The sequence below is a fragment of the Helianthus annuus genome, chromosome 12 (genome assembly GCF_002127325.2).
Source record: "Helianthus annuus cultivar XRQ/B chromosome 12, HanXRQr2.0-SUNRISE, whole genome shotgun sequence".
NCBI classification, from domain to species: Eukaryota; Viridiplantae; Streptophyta; class Magnoliopsida; order Asterales; family Asteraceae; genus Helianthus; species Helianthus annuus.
The window spans coordinates 41,665,291-41,692,960 of record NC_035444.2 but is presented as its reverse complement, the minus strand read 5'-3'; the positions used below and the strand labels follow the sequence as shown (position 1 = coordinate 41,692,960).

General features: G+C 37.0%; 1 pseudogene; it reads left to right on the top strand.

Moving 5' to 3' along the window:
* The first annotated feature begins 21,042 nt into the window (after positions 1-21,042).
* On the top strand, positions 21,043-27,663 carry LOC110892648 (annotated as a pseudogene).
* The last annotated feature ends 7 nt before the right edge of the window (positions 27,664-27,670 follow it).

Genomic DNA, 27,670 nt, shown 5'->3' with positions numbered 1-27,670 from the left:
AAGAGGCTAAAAGCACAAAGAGATGGGATGCTGACAGAGAATGTTATTTGGATCCTAAGGGAAATATACTTGTGGAACCATCAACACTTCTTGTCGAGACTCTGATCGAGCAAATTACAGAAGAGGAAGAAGCAAATCAGAGAATGTGGTGGGGAGGAGAAGCTGATGAAAAAGAGATAGAAAAAGAGCTACAGTCGAAAAAGGTCGATGATGGGATAATCGACATGACGAAAGAGTTCACAGCAGAAAATCTGAAGAAAATGGCTGATAAAGTTCTTGCAGCAAAGGAATTGGAGGTAGAGTCTAAGTCCAGAACTGAGTCAAAGAGCAAGGTCAGTTCTAATGATTCACCCAATGAGTCAGGTAAGACTGATAAAGCCAAAAGTGAAAGTGACTGCAAAAATTGCATGAAAGACTACAAGGTTTGTAGCACACTTGCTTACCTCAGTGGTAAAAAGACTGAAGAACTGACAGAAAGAGTCAGAGAAGTTGAAAACCAGATTTTGAGTCGTGACAAGTTGGTAAAAGCTTCAAGTGATAGAATAAAAGAATTAACCGATAAACTTGAAAAAGATAAAATTGATGTAGAAAGAATCAGGAAAGAAAACGAAAAGTTAATTCATGAAAACCGTCAAATTTCAGAAAATTATGAGAAGCTAAAAAGAACGACAAAAGATTCTGATGAAAGAAATGATAAAACAGTCAAAGAAAATTTTCAACTATCAGGAGTACTTCAGTCGAAAGAAAAGTAAATTAATCAACAGTTGGATGAGATTGCTAATCTGAAGCTTCAGTTTCTGGAAGCTAAGATTAAGAATGAACGCATCAATCTGAAACTCAACAGTTACAACTCCGCAAGTTTTGTTCTTCAACATATCGTTCCTAAACCAATTGGGAAGAACAAAGCTGGCAAAGATGTATACTCGGATGGAACTGGGGTTGGGTATCATCAGGTTCCACCGCCAGTGTTAAATAATTTTTCAAAGAAAAAATCTGGGTTGGTTAACGATGTAGAAACAATTGAAGTTAAACTTCTAGAAACAATTGATGTCACATTCAATTCATCATCCGATGAAGACAGTGTTCAGTCCGAAGTTGTTAAAAGCATGGTTGAAAATGTTTTGAAATCTGAAAGTGACTCAACTGAGGATGAAGAATATTTTTTGGACAAATATATTCCGAAATCAACATCCAAAAACAACTTAAATGAAGAACCTAATCTTGTGATGTACAAGATGTCGGGATCGGATAAGTTGTATTCGGATATTCAATTTCCTTTGGAGAATGTGAATGTTGACAAATTGAAAAATGTGTTCAAGTTGGTTGGGATTGATGTTAATGAAATCGAAGGTTTGAAACGTTCCAAGAGGCAATTGAACTTTGAAAAAGATAAAGCTTACTACAAAAAACCTGTTATACCATCGCATTTTTCTAAAAACAATCAAAATAGATGGTCGGGTGGTTATCAGGGTGATAAGAACAATCAAAGAAGGAACTTTCAAAACAAGAAGTTTGTCGAGAAAAAGTGTTTGTAAAAAGCTCAAATTCTCATTCCGAGCAAGAATCTGAAATTTTTTCAAAATCAAATGAAGAGTTTTTTTTGAAAAGAAAGCCTCACAACTTCAGACCGAAGGCACAAGTCGGGTAGTTGACACCCGAACATGCTTCAAATGCAATTAAGTTGGACATATTGCACGAAAGTGCACCAACTCGAAACCTAAGTCTGACGTTGTTGAGAATCAGAAAAAGAAAGTTGATGCAAAAGGTAAAGCTCCAATGGTTGTTGAGAAGAAAGTTTTGAAAAATGAAAACAATTCAAAATTGAACCTGTAAAGAATGTGGTAACTAAAAATGACAAGTTTTACACACGGGTTGCATCATCTCAACAAACATGGAAGCCAAAATCTGTTGAAAAGAAAGCAAGTTCTCCAGAAGCAAAGGTCCCAGTGTCTACAAAACAATTATCTTCTACCACACCGGTAAAGATGAATGTTCCTTTGGATTACTATGAGAAACTTGAAAAACAAAAGTCTCCTTCTGAAAAGAAAGATGTTCTGAAGAAAGACCAATCATCTGGTCAACCTCTGAAAAATGATTTCCTTTTATACAAAGAGGTTGAGATTGGATCTGAAGAAAGTTTAAAAATGAATGACAAGAATTTTCCACTGTTGTACACAAAGACCACACACATCAAGCTACCCGAGTCGAAAGAGGCTTGGGTGGCATCCAAATCTAACTAATTGTTTGTGACATGTGTAGGAGCTTCCAAGATCTATCTCGTGTTGGACTATGGATAGTGGAGCTTCTCGGCACATGACGGGGAAGAAAACCCTACTGTACGATGTTCGAGGGTTTAATGGAGGATATGTGGGATTTGCAGGGAATCAAGGTGGTCGAATAATTGGTGAAGGAACTCTATCTAATGGTATTGTCACCTTTGAAAGAGTAAACTACATGGCCGAGCTTGAAAACAATCTTCTGAGTATCTCTCAGATCTATGATCGAATGTATACAACGCACTTCATAGATAAGGAATGCTTGATTTTGAAACCAGGATTTGTTGTTCCCGAAGAATGGATTATCATGAGAGCACCAAGAGTCAATGATCTGTACGTGTTGGACATGAGCGTAGCCACTACTACCATGGTCAGGCTCATTGTTTGATGTCAAGAGCAACGGAAAAAGAATCACCATTGTGGCATCGAAAGATGGGCCACATTCACCTGCGAAAAATGAACTACTTGGTACACAATGACTTAGTAAACGGTGTTCATTTGAAAAGTTTACATCTGGAAGGGGAGTGCATTAGTTGCATCAAAGGCAAGCAAAAGAAGAAATCACATCCTCAAAAGAAAGTTAACTCAGTCTCAAGACCGCTGCACAGACTTCATATGGATCTTTTTGGTCCAGTGAACGTTAAAAGCATAACTGGTGATCTCTACTGTCTTGTAGTAACTGACGACTACTCCAGATTTTCGTGGGTAACATTTATGAAGATAAAGGATGAGACATTCGAAAGTTTGATGGCGTTATTCAGAAAAATTGAAAACTTGTACCAAACTTGAATCAGAAGAATCAGGGGTGACAATGGTACAGAGTTTAAGAACAAAAAAATGGAAGAGTATTGTGATGAGAGAGGTATATTGCAAGAATTTAGTGCTCCTTACACTCCACATCAAAATGGAGTAGCAGAATGAAAGAACATGACACTAATTGAAATGGCCAGAACAATGCTTGCTGATTCGAAATTACCTGTCAATTTTTGGGCAGAAGCAGTGTCAGCCGCTTGTTATACACTCAACCGGGTTCTTACAGTGAAGAAATTCAACAAGACGTGTTTTGAGCTGATCAACAACCGCAAACCAAAACTGAAGTATCTGGAACCGTTTGGATCTCCCTTCACAGTTCTAGAACCTTTTAGAAAATTTGGTCTAAAGAGCATCGAAGGAATATTCGTGGGTTACTCGAGTCCACTGAAACGAGTTTTTGTTCCAAGCTTAAAGCGGATTATTGAAGCACATAATGTTGAATGCCAAGGTTATACATTGCCACCACAGAATCCCAACGACTCATGGCGTTTCAACTATGACACTCTGTGGGATTCGTTTGACATGGAGGAAGAACTAGAGTTCTTTGATGAGTTGGATATTTTAAGAGAGTATGAGTTATCACAAGAAAGGTTTCCAGCAGAATCTTCTAGACGTCAATGGCAAACTTCAAATGAGAATGAAGCTGGTCCAAGCAATGCTAGAGAACATGATGATATTCAACAACATCCATCATCTTCAGAACGTGAACATGCTCCTGACAATCAGACGACGATCAATGATAATCTGGAATCTGATGATAGGCCAATATTCGATCGTGGTGATTCTGAGGGGGAGCAAATCCAGATTTCAAGTCAAACAAATCCAGTCGGTGAACAAGATGCAATTCAGAATGTCACAAATTTGGAAGGCGAGGTAGATGTTCCAGGCAAGGTGATGCCGAGAACTCTTTCATACCATCCAGAGGAGTTGATTATTGGAGAATTACAATCAGGCATCCGCACTAGACTACAAATTGACCAAGGGCTTACTTTTTTTATTCTACAGTTGCTCTGTTACAAACCAAGTTTTCACTTAGTTGTTTTATTTCGCAGATTGAACCACAGCCATACAAGGAGGCACTAACTGAGGATTCGTGGGTCAACGCTATGCAAGAGGAGCTAAACCAGTTTGAGAAATTGGGTGTGTGGAAATTGGTAGACTTGCCTGATGGTCATAGGAAGATCAACACCAAGTGGGTGTTTAAATGCAAGAGAGAAGACCGAGGGGTTATTGTTCGCAATAAAGCTCGACTCGTAGTCCAGGGTTTCAGTCAGCAAGAGGGTATAGATTTAACCAAAGTGTATGCTCCCATCGCTAGACTTGAAGCAATTAGAATCTTCTTAGCATTTGCATCGTGGAAAGGATTTAAAGTCTTTCAGCTAGATGTTAAATCGGCTTTTCTCTACGGGAAGGTAAAAGAGGAGGTATATGTCCGATAGCCACCGGGATTCACTGACCCAATCCACAAAGACAAGGTCTATTTACTGGATAAAGCATTGTATGGTTTACACCAGGCCTGGAGAGCCTAGTACGAGACATTGTCTCAACATCTGCTTGCCAACAGCTTCATCCGAGGAAAAGTGGATGCCACCCTCTTCACCAAAGAAGTCGACGGACATCTTCTGATTGTTCAGATATACGTGGATGACATCATATTTGGGTCAACAAATGAAGATCTGTGCAAAGAGTTTGAAAAAGTTATAACGCAAAAATTTGAAATGTCATTGATGGGTGAGATGAAATTATTCTTGGGACTTCAGGTTGAGTAACTGCCCGAGGGAATATTCATACATCAGACGAAGTATGTTCATGATATCTTAGAGAAATTTGGGATGTCCGGGACTACTCCAGCTTCCACCCCATTAGCAACGAACCATGGGATAAACCCTAATCTCACCGGAGAGAAGGTGGATTAAACGATGTATCGTTCGATGATCGGGTCGCTAATGTATTTGACTGCTTCAAGACCCGATATTATGTATCCTACCTGCCTCGCAGCACGGTTTCAGTCAAACCCGAGAGCTTCGCATATGGTGATTGTGAAACGGATATTGCGCTACCTGAAAGGAACTCCATCACTGGGGTTGTGGTATCCAAAAGAAGGCGATTTCACGCTCGAAGGTTATTCGGATTCCGACTTCAGATGTTGCAAAGTTAACGCTAAATCAACAACTGCGGGATGTTAGTTTTTCGGACCACGATTGGTCACCTGGCAATGTAAGAAGCAGACCTCTGTAGCTCTATCCACGTGTGAAGCTGAATATGTGTAGGTCCGGCTAGGAGGATCTAGTTGCCTAATCCTTGTGTACAAACCAACCCGGTTGTGCGGAATCCAATCGGAAAGGCAAACCGAGATAGAACACGCAAATACACGACACACAATATTCACCGATTAACACCACTGTATTAATACGTATGAAAGGTTCGGTTACAAGCTCAATGTTACAGATGTATTCTATAAACTCTCTCAAACTCTCGTGAGTGTGTGTGTTTGCTCTCTGTGTGCTCTCCTGCGTTCTCTACATTTTCTGTCTAACAACAGACTATTTATAGCACTACACACAACGAAACAGAACTAACTCGACGAATGGGACCTTGGCGAAACAGAAGCTTGATGAAACACATTCCGTTTTGCTGAAACACATTCACAGTCGACGAAACAAAGATGTTTCGTCGACCTCTTCCTGATTCGTCGCAAATGGGCTTGGGCCCAAGAAGTGTTTCGCCAAGGAGTAAGCCCATGTTGCATTCTGATTGGTCAAAGTGAAGATGTTCCATGCATTCTATACGTGAGATCCACATTTGAAGAATTGAAATGTTTAGACAACATATGACAACATCATGACATCATCATGATGATGTCATGGTGATGTGGCGGCGGGAATGGTTCGCGGCTCTCCGTGCTTCGCGTGTCGAACTCTAGGGCGCACGACGGAGGAATGTCGTGACGTCGGGCTTGAGCCGGACCTAACCGTGTCAAAACCAAGTTGAACCGAACCGAGTCGCGACCACATAATATGTATCAACAAACTCCCCCTTGGACGCTACTCGTGAGGTTCATCTTCCATGTCGGAGGATCTTCAAAGTCTTCACGTCTTGAAAGAAGAGAGTGTATCAACAAACTTCCCGTATCATGTAGGAAGTGTGTTGACAAACTCCCCCTTAACATAAGCTCCCCCTTGAGTTATGCTCGTGAATGACTTGATCATTAGTGCTTGAGATCCTTGTGGTATTGATGATGGTCATCGGCAACTCGATCATCTTCATCATTTGAGTGCCTTCGCGTCGTGTCTTCATTCCGAAGCTTGTCATCGACCATGTTCCCCTTGCCTTTAGAATCTGCACATGCAAGAAATCTAAACACGTAATGAGAACAACTGCTTGGAATATAGTTAGCATGAACAAACGACACACGCATGACCATGTTTAAATCAAACACCGTCCGACAGTTTGAAAGTTTGAAAAATTTATCAATTTTAGATTTTAACTTTCAAAACTTGCAAATTTCGACCGTTTATGAAGATTTAGTCAATTCGGTTTTCGTTCAGGTTTCAGGCAACGAAGACTCGAGATCCAACATCGTACGATCGAAAATAAAATAGAAATAAAATCTTTTTGGCTTTTATAAAGTTTATATTAAAACACACCTAAAATCTTTTTGGAATTTTTGAATATTTCAAATGTAAGGACAGAAAGCAGTAAATAAATATTTACAGACATTCTTTTTGCGAGTTTCGAGGGTAAGAGAATCATATCAGTGTACGGTCATGCCAAAACGCTCTTGTTGTTCAATTAGTTAACATTAAGATAAGCATCCTATAACGATTATCGGTATTGTTGTCCACGTAAACTCAACTTAGCAGATGTAATCATGGCGAGGGGATATGTTAAGGTATGATTTAGACTTACCGACCGGTGTTCATCCACATCACGACACATTCCCGTATCAAGGTATGCACGAGGGTTCATCTTACCGGTGAGTATACCGATTATCATCTGTTTGACCGTATATGATGTGAGATTCTCACTTATTTTGATTTGAAAACAATCCCTATGTGATAGAATCACTTATTTATGAGGAACTTGATTTTCATATGCATGAGGGCACAGGAGCAAGTCCGTGAACAGGTCAGTACTTTCGTACAGCAGAGAGACGAACTTGACTCCCGGATAAATGTGATATTATATCACTTATTTGTTTTGTTTGGACATGTGATTGTTTATCACTTATTGAGGTCGAATGCAGTATGTACATGTATGTATATTATCATGGAAGATCTAGACTTGCGTCCCCGTTATTTTTCGGTAAAAGATACAACCATGATACCCAGATGATAAGCAGCATAAAGACCGAATATCTCAGAACCTCGGCAATCTATCAAACGAAATTTCGGTACTAAGACCATATGCCAATGAATGGTTCCCACCTGGTCTTCAGTCGGTTTAAGATTTATATCACCCTGCACACTTTAAAATGATTGTGAGCCTACCGATACATCTTATATAGAGCTGCTTATCGTTTTTCATTTAAGGTTTAAAGAGGTTTGGATAGACCACTGATGTACTATCATTTTCTCTTTTGCTCGCCAGGAAACTCATTTTTGTTTTTCTATTGTTTTTGTGTTTTTGAAATTTTTCGATGTTTTTGGATTTTCAATTTTGGATTTACTCCCCCTAAAATCAATAAACTAAGATAAAATTTAAAACACAAAGGTATTTACAAAATTGATTTTCCGATGTTGGTTTACTCTTGCTTGACCTTAATGCCGTTTACCAATAATAAAAAGGCAAATTTTGATTTGTCAAATGCTTTGGTAAAAAGGTCGGCATGTTGGTCATCGGTGTGGACCATGACAACATTGACGAGTTTCATAGAGAAACAATCACGTGTGAGGTGATATTCGAGATCAACGTGTCAGGCCAAAGAGTGCTGTATGAGATGATATAATTCATAAAGCAGCTTAAAAATCATCAAGTATAGGAGAGATTAGAAATTTAAAAACCGTATCCTGCAACTGCTTCGTGCATTGCAAGGAATCTGAGCACTCTCCCAAACTGGATATCCACCCGGTGTGGACTTCAAAGTCGATTTTGTAGCTACTGAAAAATCTCTTCACAGCAACACGATCAAAAACCTCCGGGTCCGGCTGGTCTTCCATATTGCACCATCGAAGGTCTTTGTCTTTCTCTTTCAGAAGTGGTGTGGGGATGTTCAATCCACGCCACGGCATCTACACACATTTCATTGTATTCTTTCCTAAGGACTCGATCAAAGACCATAACAACCAAATTTTGGCACATTTTTCATCTGGTCGAATTTTGTAACTTCATTCAACCACATTCTTTCATCAGACATTTTTGTCTTCTTTTCTTTTTCCTTTCTCTCCATCAATGGCAACACTATTCTCCTAGATGTAACAATATTTTGGAGCCTTATGTCGCCAATCTTGTGCATGGACGCTCCACTATCAACAATCCTAAGACTATCAATAGTTCCTCCTGGAACATCCTGCACACTCATTCAGAGATTAGTTGGAGAGGGGGACCCAAGCCATTGTGGTCTTGGGTCTTCCATTTTCATCAACAACAATAACTTCTATTCTTTGATGATTCGTAAATTGTGATGGCCCCCCTGATTCAATAACCGTTTTTGGTTTCCAGGTCTGTTTTGTTTTACCAGTGTTATTCTTTAAAATCTTAACTTCATGGTTGTCTAAAGTTTTTGAATTGTCTGGTTTTACAGAAACAGATGTTTTGTTAACCACATCGGTCTTAATCGCCTTTTCAATTTTCTTGACCTGTTGGCGTTTCTGTTTCTTTTCCCTTTCTTTTACAAGGCGGGGATCTTGTCTTACAGAAACAGATCGCTTACGGTCAGTTTGGTCATGGGGAGCATCAACTTTGCCTTTTTGTTTATGAAGATATGGACAATTTCGAATTATATGTCCAATTGTTCCACACTCAAAACATGATCTTCGTTCAACAAACCCCGAAGTATCATGTGATCGTCTTGCCGATGATGATGAACTTTGTGATCCTGAGGTACTAGGTTTCGAACTGTTTGATTCATTTCTTTTCTGTACAGTTGCTTTCTTAACAAAATCTAAGTTAGATTTGTTTTCAAACGTTTCAATTTTGTCCGTTCCCTTTGATTTCACAAAGTTCACATCCTTGTTCTTCTTTTGGGTCTGTTTCTTCTGACCCTGAGTCGGTGATTTTCCTTTTGGTTTGGTATGATTTTGTTGCCTTTTCTCTGTTGATAATTTCTTATTGCCATATTGTTTTCGAACTTCGGCCTTTGGAATAGGAGGACACTGTGTTACAGTAACATGTGATCTTGTCTTTCCCAAAAACTTGCTTGTCGAGTAAATCTTTGTCAGAGTAAATTTTATCATCACCAACAAGAGTGTACAGCAAGTTCACACTCTCCGACTCTTGTGCAGACGAGGACTCCATTGCAACAGTCTTAGCGGGTTTTGCAGGAGGATCACATAGAATGTAATTCTCGAGAGGTATGTCCTCATCTTTGACTACCACATCAGACTTTGCTGGAATAGCATCATCAGATTCATCATCAGAAGAATCAACATCCTCAATAGTGACTGGAGGATCCTGATTCAGTTCAGCAGAAGACACACATGTATCTGCTGATGCATCTGAATCTGATGATACTTCTTTCTTGTATCTGAGTCCTGTTGCAAATTCCTTAACATCTAGAGGAACAGATGGTTCAAAGAAAGTTCTATCCTCCTCGTCAGGCATGGCATCATAATTGTGTCTCACAGGAGGTGGACATTTCTTGTAGCCTATGCATGTGACATCCCGTTTCTCTTTTTGAATGTCAATGATGTGATCCAACACATAGCTAGAGCTCAAATAACTGTCTAGCTTGAGCTGGATCGCCTCACTTTCCGTTTTCACACAAGCCATTTCTTTTTGCATTATCTCAAGGCGAGTTATATACAAATTAATGTCAGTTTGTTTTCTGGAAACCATTTTAGTTAATTCGGTTTTATCTTTCTTTAATTTCTCAATAACCAACTTAAACTCTTTTTCATGGTTTTCATAAAACATGTTGGCTACAGTGCACTTCGAAAGATCCACAGTCAACTTCTGGTTGTGGATGAATGTCACATCATATTTCTCTTGCAAAGCCTCGTGTTTGCTTTGCAATTCACACCACTTATCCTTCAAAGAAACATGTTTGTCTTGCAAGTCAAACAAACTAGCTTTTAGAGCATCATGTTTGCCTTGAAACTCAGACATGTTTGCTTCTAAATCAGCACATTTAACATTCAAACTATCACAGTTATCACAATTAACAGCAGTGGGTTCATCGACACATACCTGACTTGATGAACTGTCGACATTAGCCATAAAGGATGAATGGAGAGAAGACGAAGAATAAGCAGCTTGATCCACCAAAATAGATCTTCTATCAGTTCCTGCTGCAGCTTCCTCCAAAAGCTCATCAATATCTACATTGACTGACGCACTTGATGTCTCACCCACATGATCGTCACCTGAACTCGAGGATTCTTCATCTGAACTCCTACTATAACCTGAAGAGTCTTCATCCTTAGAAAATTCACCACCATTGGCGGAAGATTCTCCACCACTGGTGTGAGTTAAATCCTTAACAACTTCAGCAAAACATGCTGTTCCATCTGGAGCATCACCACTTAGCTGGATTGACTAGTCACAACCTTCATCTACTTGAACCACAAGTGCCTGGTTGGCATTTGATGGTCTTGCTTGACTCTGGTTGTTGACAGGTATCAATGTACGCTCATTGTTCTTGTTCTGAAGTGACCCCGTTCACCACAGTTGAAGCACTTCACTGCTTGTTTATCAAACCCATACTTGGTGTCTTTCTTGCTTTCCAAGCTGGTTCTGCCCGTTCTCTCCATGAAATCCTTTGCCCTCCTCACAGCACTAGCAAAGGCCCACTTGATGTCCATCATCTCCATCTCTTCCTTGTCAATCTGCTGATAGTCTTCCTGTGTCAGATTAATGTTCCCAATCTGACCTTCCACTAACCCACAGTACGCGCTCACTAAGGTGTTAAGCAGCTCCATGTGTTCCTTTGCTACTTCTACACTGACCTTTGAAAACCTTGAAGTGTCGAGCCGTACTGTATTTGGCTTAGATTGCTGACCAGCAGATGATGTACTTCCATAACATGCCTGTTGTTGAGCAGGAAGTGGATTCCCATACAAGTCTGTGGTGGGAGCTGGCTTAACAGGAACTTGTATCTGATTGCCATACAAATCGGTGCTTGTGACAAACGCCGTTTGAAGTGGAGCATGTGAACCGGGTCTTGCAGACGAAGAACTGGAAGTTCCATAATACATCTCAGGATTGCATGGCACAATAGGTCTTGCAGGAGAAGTACTGGAAGTTCCACAATACATTTCAGGATTTTGTGGCACTGGAACTCTTTTTGCTTTTAAGGTTTCCTCCTGATCCTTGTTCTCTAAAAGCTGCACGAAGTCGTTGATATTTGTAGTAGCCAAAACCCCGTTATACTTCAACATCTCCAAGAAACTATTCCATTGGGGAGGCGACGCATCAGCAAACTTCTTCACCACCTCTGCTGGAGTTGTTACTACCCCAAAATGACCCAACTCAGTAAGCAAATGATTAAACCGACTTGTCATGTCTCCCAACGATTCTTCATCCATACACGTGAAGCCATCGAATTCTTTCTTGAGTAGATCATGTCGTAGTTGACGTGTTGCTTCATTTCCTACCCCTCTGGTCTTCAACGCGTCCCATAATTTCTTCGTTGTCTTGAAACTGACAAACTGATGGTAGATATCTTTGCTTAACGCCTGAGTAAGAATGGCGTATGCTTTCTTTTCTAGATCATACGTCTTCTTTTGATCTTTAGGAAGATCGGCAAACGTAGCAGCAGATGAAGCGGCAACCTCTATCGCTTGATCGAAATCTGTGGTGAAACGTAACCACAATTCTGTATTTTGCCCAAGCACGTATGTGTTGAACCTCTCTGCCCATCCTGGATATTCATTTAAGTGCATCAACTTTGGAGGTCGATTCAAACTTCTAGTTTCGCTTTCGCTTAATAGAATACTTTGAATACTCGGAGTTTGATTCGATACGAATGCCCATTGACCGGTTGATACAGCATTTGCTTGCGAAGATGTCGACACGGGAGATTCGGCCCATAAGGGAGATAAACTTGTATTAGTATACTTTCCCCCATCCGGAGCCGGAGTACCCCACCAACTTGGATTCATGTTTGATATTGAAAACTGAATACCTGAAAATCACAACTCAAACAACCAGTTAAGTCACACTTGCAAACCTTCTGTTAAAAAAAATTACAAAGTATTCGACGAAATGGTTTCTACGAAACAGACTTGTAACTTTAAAATTGACGACACTGGCCCAAAACAAGTTAAAGCCCCAAGAGTGCTTGACGAAAATGGACTTATTACGAAACACAGGTTCAATTGGTGAAACAAGGGGTCTTTTGGGCTTTGTTAATTTCTCTTGGGCTTTACAATTTAAAGTCAACGAAAATGGCCTTTGACGAATTAGACTTTAAATTGGCCCAACAAACTTTTGGCGAAACAGATAGCCTATATCCTTGGGCTTGAGGGCCTTTTGACTAGTTGATGAAACAAAACGTTAATTTAAATGTTTTTGATTGGGTTTGACGAAATGGATATGCTTTTGGGCTTTTTGATTAGTTGACGAAAGTGACTTTAATTTGTGCTTTTGAAAATTGACGAAACAGGTATATTACTTAGTGAGCGACGAAACAGGAGAGTCCTTGACGAAATGGCCCAGGAATAAAAGCCCAATATTGACGAAATGAATATTTGTTTCGTCGAGTATAAGCACGGCGAAATAGAATTATTTTTCGTCAATTTTTGATTCGCCAAAAAGTGGTTCAGGGTTGGTAAACTTTTTGGAAACTTATCCTTTTCTGACAAACACAGAACTACTTTCGGCTACCAACCATGCTTGTTTCACCAAACAAGTATGGTATGTATATTTTAATCAAATAACAGTTTCCCATGCACAAACAAGTTTCACTAACAATTTTAAGGATAAAAAAGTGTAACTTTTGAAGAACACTTTGAATGTATGAAGAACACAACCCAGAAATATGAGTTTTCCGGTGAACTCACAAACTTCCGAACACAAAGTTTTGCTAAAATGTTTAATAAAAACCAAAGACTAACATGTGAGCATGAAAATAACACGGTTTTTAGTAAAACACAAAGCAAAACAACAAGATTAAACCCGATTTTAAGATGTTTTCCAGAAAATATAAACTTTAAAACCCGAAAAACAACAAGAAAACACTCGGTTTTAACAAGGAGAAGAGCCAAGGCTCTGATACCACTTGTAGGTCCGGCTAGGAGGATCTAGTCGCCTAATCCTTGTGTACAAACCAACCCGGTTGTGCGGAATCCAACCGGAAAGGCAAACCGAGATAGAACACGCAAATACACGACACGCAATATTCACCGATTAACACCACTGTATTAATACGTATGAAAGGTTCGGTTACAAGCTCAATGTTTACAGATGTATTCTATAAACTCTCTCAAACTCTCGTGAGTGTGTGTGTTTGCTCTCTGTGTGCTCTCCTGTGTTCTCTACCTTTTCTGTCTAACAACAGACTATTTATAGCACTACACACAAGGAAACAGAACTAACTCGACGAATGGGACCTTGGCGAAACAGAAGCTTGATGAAACACATTCCATTTTGCTGAAACACATTCACAGTCGACGAAACAAAGATGTTTCGTCGACCTCTTCCTGATTCGTCGCAAATGGGCTTGGGCCCAAGAAGTGTTTCGCCAAGGAGTTAAGCCCATGTTGCATTCTGATTGGTCAAAGTGAAGATGTTCCATGCATTCTGTACATGAGATCCACATTTGAAGAATTGAAATGTTTAGACAACATATGACATCATCATGACATCATCATGATGATGTCATGGTGATGTGGCGACGGGAATGGTTCGCGGCTCTCCGTGCTTCGCGTGTCGAACTCTGGGGCGCACGACGGAGGAATGTCGTGACGTCGGGCTTGAGCCGGACCTAACCGTGTCAAAACCAAGTTGAACCGAACCGAGTCGCGACCACATAATATGTATCAACAATATGTATCTGCTAGCAATTGCTGTTCTCAGATCTTGTGGATCCAGCAACAGATGAGCGACTACGGTTTGCAATTTCTTACTACCCCTATTTTTGTTTATAATGAGGCAGCGATAAATATAACAAAAAATCCTGTTCATTACGCTAAAACGAAACACATAGAAATTCGTCATCACTTCATCCGAGATTGTTTCGAGAAGAAGTTGATATGAATTGAGAAAATCCACACTGATGAACAAAAAGCTGATTTACATACCAAAGCGTTTGATAAAACTCATTTTAAATACCTTTTAAAACTGAATGGTATGAAGCTTTTATCGGTGTCAGAGGAGATTCTTGGCGTAGATGAAGGTACCACTGTAGATGATCTTGAAAAGCAATCTGCATTGGTTTGTCGATTTTTTACTTGTTTTGGTATTTAGGGGGAGTTAGGTTATATTTTCAGAAAACACAAAAACAGTAAAAAATACAAAAATACAAAAGCATATTTCTAAAAATCCAAAAAACAATAGAAAACTGAAAAAGAGCTTGTGTAAAAAGGGAAAATGATAGTACATCGGCTTGACAGTTACAGTATGCTAAAGAATTGTAATGTTTAAAAGTGTTAAACAGTCTCGCTGATGATATGCCGATAGGTTTTTACACACTTAGTAAGTTTGTTCGGGATATAAACTTAAATCATTTCTTGCTTATTTTGTGGGGAACATCTCTCGGATATATAGGTAACCCCTGAAATCTTGTTTGAAAGGATTTATTTCTGACATACAAGGTCTAGGGGTGTTCAGAAAAAACCGTAACCAAATAAAAACCGTAAACCGAACCGTAACCGTAACCGTAACCAAATAAACCGATCCGAATAATGAATTCGGTTTTTGGTTTGGTTTCTAACCGAAACCGAATTGTGAATATGGTTTTTGGTTCGGTTTATGGATCCACATTTTATTTTATTTGGTTTATTTAGTTTATTTGGATAACCGAATAAACCATTTAAGTTAATTAATATTAAATAAAAATAATAATATTTTATAAATCATATACTATTTGTTAGCCCAAAATAGTGTAGGTCTAGGTCTTTGTATGTGATGATATCTGGGGTATTATACCAGAACTTCTGATTTTGCGGAAGCAGTAGCCTAGTCCTCGTATAATGCTCTACACAGCTTTATTCTTAAAAGCTCACGCTCAGCATAAAAAATGATGAAACATTGCAAAATGCTAATCATGTGCTGTTGAAAGAAAAGATTCCCAAAGGGAACCCCCAAAAGACGAGCCATCATCTCCCTGATTGAACGAAAGTTCTAGCCTGAGCTCTCATGGTCTCGCATTCACCCCTTTACAGATATCATTAGTGTGCATTCACGTGTAAGACTGAATATAGTAGTCTGGATACGGGAGTATATTCTGAGATGGTAAACGCGTATAAGTTAAGATCTTAAAACACTAAATTCGTATCCTGAACATAATGAAATTTGTGTGAGAACTTAAGAGGATCAGTATATCGGCAATCTAAGTGAATTGTTTAATTCTGAGTATGAAATCAAAGCTTAAAGGTACTCGTAGCTTGTCTGATAGCTGATATGATTCCCTAACACGCTCATCAAAAATATGTTTGTAAATAGTTTACATTTACTGCATTTCATTTCTGGTTATCATTCAAAAATTCAAAAAGATTTCATAGCTTTCTAGTCTAGAAATTTTCTTAAAATCCAAAAAAGATTTTACATTTCTACTTTATATTATCGACAAATCAAAGTGGAAAGCTGATCTTCATATTCGCAGTTTGAAGCAGATGCAGGAAGTTTCTGAACTAGAAGATGGGTTGTGAGCTTATCATAATTAGAACCTAAAAGTTGAAATGTCGACACAAGTTCATTAAGTTGAAACTTGTAAATTTTCAGAAAAATGTTTAAAAAATTGAACAAAAATCAGTTTTTGTTTTGTTTCGGGTCAACCAAGGTCATTAAGTTAGACTTGGTAGACAAATTGAGTACCCAGGGTCATTAACTTGGATCTGGATACTTAAGTGGATTATTAAAAACTGATAAAAACAACAAAAGAAGTCAAAAACTCAAGAGGTTTAAATGTCATATTTCTAAGAATCAGGAAACAGTTCTGAGTATGTGAAAGCAGCCAAGCTTGATCCCCATGGCTAAGTCTGAACATAGTTTCAGCCAGAATACATCCCAGCTTGCTGAAAGGGGGGAGTCTGAGGATATAAGAGTCAGATAGAGATTTTGGATCAACATTTAAAGAGGAGTTTAAAGATTGACAAAGCCAAGTTCAAGTGCTAGCTGTTGTTGCTATAGAAGAAGAAAAGAGATTTAGGAAGCTTACAGTGTCAGATAATTTGAAAAGAGCAAAAAGATAGATTAAGACCGTAGATTATTAAAGACTCGATGCCGAAGACTTCATCAACATCCAAGGGGGAGTCTGTTGGTGCATAGATGTCTGTTAACTTTGTCTTTTATCGAGTCTTGTATCTAGATAGGATAAACCAGTGCTCAGATGCCGGAAAATTAGGTTTTGTATGTTTAGTGGCCATTTCGCACGAAATGGAGATGTGTCCATTTCGTACGAAATGAGGTGTTTCCATTTCGCACGAAATGGTTTTGCCATTTCGTACGAAATGACCATTCCGTGTGAACCATTTCGTGCGGAATGGCTGGCCTATAAATACCTGAGCTTTGTTTCTCATTTTAAACGATCCAGATTTCAGAGTCGAGATGCTGCCGAACTGTCAACTGATCTGTATTGCTTTGAAATCAATAAAAAGAAGATAATTAAGGAGAATCAAGCTGTAATCAAGTTCGTATCATTGATTCTGCCTTTGACATGGATTAAAACTCTTCTGATCGACTCATTTAGGTCGCACAACGATCCAACAGCTTTCATACCAAACATCTTCATGGTATTCATCGAAACTAATGTCTCCTTCATATTCTCCACCCCCACGTACTGGACAAATCCAAAACATCTCCCCGTGCATCCCTTTTCCGAGCCACGTATACGTCCGAGATAAATCCGTATGTTTGGAACGCCCTCCATAGTATATTTCTATTAACTCGATCCGATAGGTTTTGAATCAGGAAAGTCCGCTCAACACCATACCCTCTACTTTTCTCCCCTCTACTTTTCCTATTTTTCCGGTAGTGAACCAACTATTATGGTAAGGTTTTTAGCTTCTTAATCCTTTTTATTTAGGCATTTGTTGAAAAATCCTATGGACTTTTCATGAATTTGCATTCGTTTTGGTTAGCAAAGATGGTTAGCACTCAGGGGCGGATCTACGTGCAATCCAGGGGTTGCATGGGATACCCCTCAACTTTCTGTGCAAAGTAATTTTTCCTTTTTAATCTCCTTTTTATAAATTGGAGATACCCTAAACAAATATTAGGATACCCCTAAATGCAGATGAAATTGAGATGAAACAAAAATTTCCAATCAATGGAAACAAAATTTCCGATCCACGTAAAAAAAGTTGCAGCCAAATTACTTTTAAAGTTGAAGGATATAGAAGTTTTTATTATTTTAATTGTTAGCATTGAAAACACAAATCATAGCATTGGAAATACAAACCAAAAAGTAAAGCAAGTCTACTAGTCATAACTTATATTAATATAAAGTGAATATTAATTTGTTAAAGTAACGTTTGGTTTGCTTTTTTGTTTGTTTTTTAAGGCTTTATTTATTTATTTGTTTTTTTTTATCATTTTATTAAGTATTAGATTTAGTTTATTAATATTTTTTGTTCTTTCTGTTGTTAATATATTATTGTTACAAATTAAATATTATCTATAAAACTTCTAAATAACATTTAAAGTTCTAAATAAAATTATGTTCTTGTGTATGTTTGGTACACCCAATAATAAAAAATGATAATCAACGTATGATTTACGCACGTTATTTGCATAATTACGGATGAGTTTGGTTAACCCTAATTACACACATTATTTGCATAATTACGCATGTTATATTGGTTATCGCGTACCGTCGCATGTTAAGAGTCTTTTGTATATAAACCTTTCACTATATATATAAAGGCCTTTTTCTAGCCGCTCAGGTCCCTAAGGACTCTTTAACTCTCAGGAACGACCTCCCTAGGTTAAAAAAAAATATAAGGGCCCATTTTACTAGCCGCACCAGGCTCTTGAATTCTCAAGGACGGTCCTGGGTAAAACTATAGGGTTTGAATTTTTCTTCTAGTTCCCCCACTGTTGTTTTACTTGGTGTAATTGTTTATGTAGAGATTAATGCATCCCTAAAACAAGATTTTATTTGTACTTTTACATTTGTGTAGGTGGAAGCTGTTAGATTTTGCGCAACTGAAATGCAGCTCGGTATGGTTTTTTGAAGTTGAGAAACCAGAAACTGTTGTTTCACGTTGGTCAAGAGCAAGAACTCGAGCAGCAAGAACTCGGCCTTGGTGGTTTGTTGACGAATTTTGGTGTTATTTTTGAGTTTTTTGGTGTTAAATTTCATAAATTTGTTGGTAGTTTGCTGATTTTTGGTGTTAAATTTCATAAATTTGTTGGTAGTTTGTTGAATTTTTGTGTTTGTTATTAGAATTTTTTATTGTTATTCATGCCTATTATGTTGTTTTTAATTGTTATTCATGCTTGCAAAAGTTAAAAAAAACAAACAGTCTTCTTCTTGCAGACTGCAGAGTTTTGGTCCACATCTTCAGCTACAGATGTTTGCAGATGTGATCACTAGACTGCAGACGTTTTACCTCTGAAAACAAACAACACCTAAGACACCAACATGCCATCAATTTCTATATACCTCCTTTTACTGAGGGGCTGTTTGGCAACATCTGAACCATTAAGTGTTGAACCAGTAAAATGTCTGAACTATTAATAGCCTGTATAATGCTTAACTGTTTAGAGGCAAATGTCTGACCAATTCAAATTAGAGGTCTTAACCATTCAGACTCTCTGTATAAATCTTAATCATTCATAGGCAAATGTCTGAACTATTCAGACATCTGCTCGTGAAACAAACATTCTGAACCATTAAGTGCTGAACCAGTAAGAGGTCTGAACCATTAAAAGCTTCATTAAGAGGTAAACAAACAACCCCTAAGTCTGATTAAAAATCTTGAATCAAATCATGCTGCTCGAAGATAAAAAAGCAAAAACATTATATTCTATTGATGGATGACTTTTGTTATATTTAATTAACCTTGTAAATGCTAGTTAAAGACATCATTTGCTCACAACTTTAAGGCTTTACAAACCTAGTTTATTTATTATATTCAAATAATATTGTCATGTTTAATTCGTGTTTGGTGACGTGTAAAGTCTTGGAGCCTCCTATATATAGGAAACATGTAGTCACCAGGTACTGCGCTGTTGCTTCAATCCCTAGAATCTCGAGAGTATCGCCTCCCTTCTCATAATCCCCTCTGTCTGATTCCCCCACCTTTTCCTCCGATGTCTCCTCCGATCACTTCTCAGGTGGGTATAATAATAATATCAACGACAGTTCATACATGCACGCTAACTATCCGTAGCTTACTAACTTCACCACACTCAATCAACTTTCAATCTCTTCAATGGATGGTTTTGTAACGTTAGATTTGATTTTAAAGTTGTTCCAATTTAGTTTACTGTTATGTTGAAATCCTTAAGTTTTTTTGGATTTCAGTTGATCAGTACATATTATCAGATCTGATATATTTATTTATATGTGATCACCAGATCGACTTTCAATCTCTTCAGTTGATCGTTTTGTAATGTTAATTTTGATTTTAGAGTTGTTGTTTAGTTTACTGTTTTGGGGAAATGCTAAGTTTAGGGTTTTGAATTTCAGTTGATCAGTACATGTTATCAGATCAGATATATTTATATTCGATCACTAAATCGGCTTTCAATCGAGCTTACAAATTGTTAAATTTGATTTTAAAGCTGTTCTACTTTAGTTTTCTGTTTTATGGAAATACTTAGTTTCTAGGGTTTTGAATTTCGGTTGATCAGTACATGTTATCAGATCGATTTATATTCAATCACTAAATTGACTTTCAATCTCTTAAATCGATCGTTAATCGTTAGATTTGATTTTAAAGTTGATCCAATTAAGTTTACTGTTTTGTTGAAATCCTTAGTTTCTAGGGTTTTGGATTTCAGTTGATCAGTACATATTTTCAGATCGGATATATTTATATGTGATCGCTAGATCGACTTTCAATCTCTTCAATCGTTGTTTTTTAATGTCAGATTTGATTTTAGAGTTGTTCTACTTTAGTTTACTGTTTTGGGGAAATGCTTAGTTTTTAGGGTTTTGAATTTCAGTTGATCAGTACAAGTTATCAGATGGGATATATTTTTATTCGATCGGCTTTCAATCGATCTTACAAAATGTTAAATTTGATTTTAAAGTTGTTCTACTTTAGTTTACTGTTTTGTGGAAATGCTTAGTTTCTAGGGTTTTGGATTTAGGTTGATCAGTACATGTTATCAGATCGATTTATATTCCATCACTAAATTGACTTTGAATCTCTTAAATCGATCGTTTTGTAACGTTAAATTTGATTTTAAAGTTCTAGTTTAGTTTGCTGTTTTGTGGAAATTCTTAGTTTCTAGGGTTTTGGATTTTGGTTGATCCGTACATGTTATCAGATCGAATATATATTCGATCATTAAATCAACTTCCAATCTCTTCAGTCCATCGTTTTGTAATGATAGATTTGATTTTAAAGTTGTTCCATGTTAGTCTACTGTTTTGCGGAAATGCTTAGATAGTTTCCAGGGTTTTGGATTTTGGTTGGCCAGTAAATATTATCAGATCGAATGTAATTATATCTAGACTTCAATGTTGCAGCCTGAAGAGGATGAGACCGTGGCTACAGAAGGATCTGAATCAACTGAAGGTACCATTTGATTTGTTAATTTGTTTAAAAGTATTGCATATATATCTCGGTTTAGCCTTGCTTGTATATGTATTTAAACTAGTACGGTTCGTTATAGTAGCGGTGCAAAAGAGACAAAAACAAACACGGTTGGAAATACAACTTTACGAAATTATACCTGAACATTGAGAAAACCCGGAACATCGAGAAAAACACAACGAATTCGGTTACCGATGTTATTCGGACGTTTAGTTCGTCATGGTAAAGAATAAAAAAATCAATTATATTTGACACATTCGATTTTGAAAAATGTTGTCGATAAACTTCAAAGTATAAAAATTTTGTGGTCAATTTATAAGAAGTGAATACCATACTAATTGTAATGTTACATGAAAAAAAAAAAAAAAAACAAATCTTTGTGGTTAATTTGAAAAATGAAAAGTGTAAAAAAAAAACGTTTGTGATCAAACTTCAAAGAAAAATCTTTGTGGTCAATTTTGAAAAAACACAAAAGTTTACTATTCATAAGAGTTGGTAAATGTATATATAGATTATGCATTATAAGCTTCTTTCAGTAATTCTGTTGTAAAGTTCATTAATGTTTGAATCCACAGTGTTTGATGATCATCCACCTGCACGGTTCATATGGGAAATAGAGAATTGTTCAGGATTCAAGGACAAATGTTTCTATACTGACTCCGTCATTGCTGGAGGATATAAATGGTATTGTTTTTGTATGCATTGACATGTCGTAATTTCTTGTTACATTGGGTTATTTGTGTATTAAATCCACTTCATGCTGTCTTCTGTTTGTGTAGGCGAGTACTCATATATCCGAATGGGGACAATGTGGAAGACCACTTATCAATGTATCTTCATTCTGATGATTCCAGAACACTGCCACATGGCTGTAGCATATATGCTAAGTTCAGCTTGTCTGTAGTTAATCAGATGCATCATTCGTTAAACGTGAGGAATGGTAAGTGTTTATAGTTGTTGTTTGCAAGGAGTACAAAGCTATCTAAAGGCCTGGAAAGGAAAACTTTGCACGTAATGTCGGCTAACGGTGTGAAATCTGTTTATATAGTGAACTAAAGCATATAGTTTAGATGAAAGATTCACAGTTAAAGTATAGGGTCCTTCAATTTACCATAAGAGCTTGTTGACATGCTATGTTTTTACCCCATTTGAAGCAAGTTCCATAACTTTGTATGCTGCGTTTACCATCTCATAACTATTATCATTTGGAGTGGTTCATATTATAGGAAAAAAGAGTTATTTTGATACACAAAAGCAAATTTTACCACCAAAGATGCCAACCTAGGCCCAAAACCGAGGAAACTTAATGCATCTTTTGTCGGGGCCTCAAGTTTAGCCTTTATTGTTTCTTCTATTTTATCTATAAACCTCTCGCATAATAATCTACTTTTGTTTTCATTTGTAGTTTCTACATTATAGGTTAAGGAAGTGCTATTATATTGTTTCATCTTATATATATATTCCTTCAAATGTTAATCATTAAAACATATCTGGTCCAAAGTTCATGTCGGAAGTAATATTCTGCATAATCTTTTTATGATAACTTATACTGCTTGTGGCAGGCCTTACTTATATTTGTCTCACATTGACAAGAAGGGAAATGTTTATACCTAGTGTTCTAATTTCCATGTATTACCTTGCAGATACACAACATTTGTTTGAGTTTACTTCTAGAACAAATGATTTGGGTTTTAAGTCGTTTATGCCGCTCAGTGAGCTGTATGACGAGGGCAGAGGTTATAATGTGAACGATACATGTATAATTGAAGCTGTTATTACCGTAAGGAGATCAACCGTTGATTATTTGTCACTTTGCTCAAGAAAGGAAACCGGTTATGTTGGGCTAAAAAATCAAGGCGCTACTCACTATCTGAACTCTTACCTACAAACTTTATACCATATACCTTACCTTAAAAAGGTTGGTGATTTTGCGTTTAACACCATCAATAGATGTCCCCTAAAAATATAATATTAGGCACTCATATTCACCTTCTGAATCAGGCTGTGTATCTTTTTCCAACAACCGGGAATGACATGCCATCAGGGAGCATTCCTCTGGAATTGCAGAGCTTATTCTATAAGCTTCAGTTTAGTGGGACTAGTGTAGCCACAGAAGAGTTGACCAAGTCTTTCGGGCTCGATACGTATGAATCTTTTAAGAAGCATGATGTTCAAGAATTCAGTAGGGTTCTCACTGAGAAACTTGAAGAAAAATATAAAGTATGGCTACTTCCATCATCAAACATGAATGTTGTCACTTTTTGGCTGTTCCCTGATAATGTAGTTATGTACTCTTGTTGTTACGCTGGCACAGGGTAGTAATGTAGAGGGTTTGATTAAACAACTATTTGAAGGACATAATATGAAATATGTGGAATGCGTAAATGTGCACTACATATCAATAAGAAAGCAAACATTTTCCTGTAAGTATATTTGTGAGAATGCAATTGTTTTATAGTGATTATAGTTTTTTGTTAACACGTGTATCTTGTGTCAGGCCTTCAGCTTGATGTCAAAGGTTGTCGCGGTGTGTATGCTTCTTTTGACAAATATACAGAGGTAGAACGACTTGAAGGTGGTAGTAGATACCGTGCTGGACCACATGGGTTACAGGTTGGAAATGGAGTCATCTTTTAAAATTATGTATTTAGAACTTTTTGTTATTTAATTATTGTGGTCTTTTACAATTCAATCATGTGTTGTCCTTTGCAGGATGCAGAGAAGCGTCTCATGTTCATTGATTTCCCCCCTGTTCTTCAACTTCAGTTAAAGCGTTTTGAATATGATCCCATTCAAGATACAATGGTGAAGGTCGGTAACTTTAACCCTTATGACATGGTTCAGTTCATGTGAATGCCATTCAATTAAAGAAAGTACCATGTGATCAGTGTGTATATAAACTGGGCAGATTGGTTTTGTAGTTTGCATATTGTTGAAAATAACTTGTGAAGAAGCAGACTTCTTATTTGGAATTTTTTTATGTGAAATTATTCGATTGGACAGATAAACAACCGTTATCAATTCCCCCTGCGACTTGATCTGGATAGAGAGGATGGAAAGTACTTATCTCCCCTAGCAAACAGAAGTTTTCGCAATCTCTACACTCTTCACAGGTATTTTAATTTAGTTAAATATATTCCTCCGAGTTCATTAGAGAAGAAGTAACTCTTGCGAATAAATCTCATATGATAGCATTATAAAGCAAGTTGGTATATATAGTTCTAAAAACAGTTAATAGGTAAGGCAGAACTATTCTAATTCAACTTATGGCAATATGCAGGAAAACCATTAAGAATTATGTTAACTTTTGTGAATTAGTTGTTTCTTATTTGATTAGAGTCTAAATGTTTTCAGTTCTATGTTATTTTGCAGTGTTTTGGTTCACAGTGGGGAAGCACATGACGGACATTATTATGCCTATATCAGGCCAACGCTCTCTGATCAATGGTATGAAATTTCATGTGTTTAACAAGTAGTACTGATCTCTTAGCTTTTCTATTATATCATCATGTTTCACATCGAAATATACATAAATACACACGCACAACCACACACATGCACGTGCACACACACACATATATATATTCTATTGTATGTTTGTTTAATGCATTTGCTAAAGTTAGTATCTTGTAGGTTTAAATTTGATGATGAACGTGTTACCAAAGAAGAAGATATCAAGAGAGTAATGTCTGAACTTTATGGAGGGAAGAAGGTAATTTGGTGGATGATATACACTTTATATAAACTTATACCTGATTCATGTATTATGTATTATTGTGAATTAGTTACACGAAGCTAACCTTGGGGTCAATTCTACCCCATCTGATTATACGAAGAATTCAACTGCATGTATGCTTGTGTATATACGTGAAAGTGAGAAGGCTAGAATACTCTGTAAGGTGAATGAGATGGATATGGCAGAGCACCTTAGAGTAAGAATTTTAGTTTATAATTTGGTATTCATTTTAATTTTTGTAATCATACGCAAAAACACATGAGTATTTTATTTTCCAGATAAGGTTGAAGAAAGAAGAGGCACAATTGTATACAAACATAAAGGTTTTAGTTCCCATCGTTGCTCTCTTTAGGATTACTATTTTAGATTCATAAAATCTTTATTTACCTTGAAATATGATGAAACTAGGTTGCTTGTGATAGAGATCTGCATAAACAGATTGGGAAAGATGTACATTTTGATCTGGTGGATCTTGATAAAGTTTGTTGTTTTCATATGCAAAATCACACCTCTTTTGCTCTATTCCAGGTACAATCTTTTGTTATTATCATACATAATTCAAGTAGCATTTTTTAATGTGGTATTTTATAAATCTGAAGATCTGAAAATTTTACAGGAGGAAGTTGCTAGGGTATTGGGTGTACCAGTGCAATATCAGCGATTTTGGCTGTGGGAAAAACGCTCTAATCAGAGTTATCGCCCTGTTCGTCCATTGACACCTCAGGAAAAAGATCTGCCAGTAAGCACTTTTTTATCTCTACCTTTAATATGGATTTAATAGGTGTTGATCAGTTAATTAAATAAACTAATAATGTTAAATATGGCAAAAAAGTTTCTCATGTTGGTCGACCCTCGTCCAATCATCATTAATATATTGATCTTCGGAATCTTGTTTTAGTGAATCTGTAATCATGAATCATATCAAATTGTATAATTCATACTAAAAGTATAAAGCAAATTTACTGCAAACATGCATAAACTGACCACACAAAATCTGTTGTGAAGACACTATTTTTATGCTATTAATCAATGAATAATATCAGATGGCCTCCGTGTGACGTCAATGATTAATTTTTGCGTGAGTGAAGAGAAATATTGGGATCCCTTGCATTGCAAAGGTGGTGACCATTGCTATCAAAAACCACAAAAAGAAAAAAAGAACGGTTAAAAAGAGGGTAACCTAGGTTTGTGTTAGAAAAAAGTGATTCGATAATAGATGAATCTCTGTGGATCAAGATCAGCGCCATTAAGATCTTGCAATCATTACTAATGAGCAATTAAGTTGCGGAAGAAAATTTCTAAGACCGGAAATTTTAAATTTTAGGGACAATCCAAATTCTTGTCTTTGGGTTCTGCATTTTATTTTTGATTTGGCATATATAATTGTCTAATTCAATGTGATTTAGGTTGGATATATAAGAAAATTTTCAGATATGGTTAAAAACGCTGAGCTTCATCTGTTTTTAGAAGTGGAAGTTGGATGGGTATGATCTCACTGATAGCCTTTTATTTTCAATATTTGACATTATCTTTGTTGTAAATTTGGCTGTCTGTCTGATCAATGTAGGACCTGCAGCCAATGCCTCTACCTGAGAAGACTGAAGAGGAGATTATGCTTTTCTTTATATTTTATGACCGTGAAAAAGAAGAGCTTCGGTATCTACTCTCTCTATATATATGCTAACACATAACCATACATGTGTACACATATATACAATCATGTTATCATATACTTTACATCCTCATACTGTATATATACAGCACGGAATTGTCATTGCTTATAGTTTATAACAAGCAGGTATGTTGGGAGGCTCTTCGTTAAGGGTACTGGAAAGCCAATTGACATACTGTCAAAGCTAAAACAATTGGCTGGTATTGAACAAGGTGAACAAATTGAACTAGTTGAGGTCAGTATTATATTTTCTGTTTGTTATCTACTTTTGTTGTATTTTGAATTGTTACCTTGATCATCCTTTCATACAGGAAATTTGTTTTACACCCAATCTTGAATGTGTGCACATTGACGAGATGCTTACTTTTAAAGAAAACGAGGTATTCATACAACTCTTTCTTTGTGGTTTCAGTTCTTTTATTGATTTAATTAGATTTTTGCAATAACTTTCTGGTTTTTATGTCTTTCTAGCTTCAAGATGGGGACATTATTTGCTTTGCGAAGGTTGTTAATGTTGAAAATACTGGGACATTGTTATCCTGATGTTCTTTCTTTCCTGAAATATGTTCATAACCGTCAGGTAATTTGCAACAGGTTTATTCTGATTTAATAGCAACTTTTTTTACCTTTTGTTTCTTTATTACTTGTTTTGTTTATTTATGCTTTTGTACGTGTTTTCTGGAGGGTGAACAGTGAGGATTGGAGATTTAAGTTGAATTGTCAACTACCTAAGTGTCCATTGGAGCTGTTGCTGGAAAAATATTATGTCAAACTAGAAGGCCGATTCATCTAGAAGTGGTTCCGGGTTAAGAGGAGTTGAAAGTCTTTAGGAGTGTTCCGTACTTTATGTTGTTTGTGAAACTTGTTTTTTTTTTTTTTTCTCTTCACCTGTAATGCTTATAAAAACAGCAGTTTATCATCAATAACATAATGAAAAATCAGACAGTAGAACGTACGTAATCTTTTGGGTGTTCTGTTCCTCAAAACTCTAACATTGTGTATCAGAGCCAGGTTGATTTTATATGGATAAAATCAACCCTGGTTGTTCAATGGAGAAGAGTGAGAGTAGATGAATATGTTGTCCAAGGATGGCCGTTTGTGAAGTTTTTGCTAAAAGTCGCACAGAATATGATATAAGTCCAGA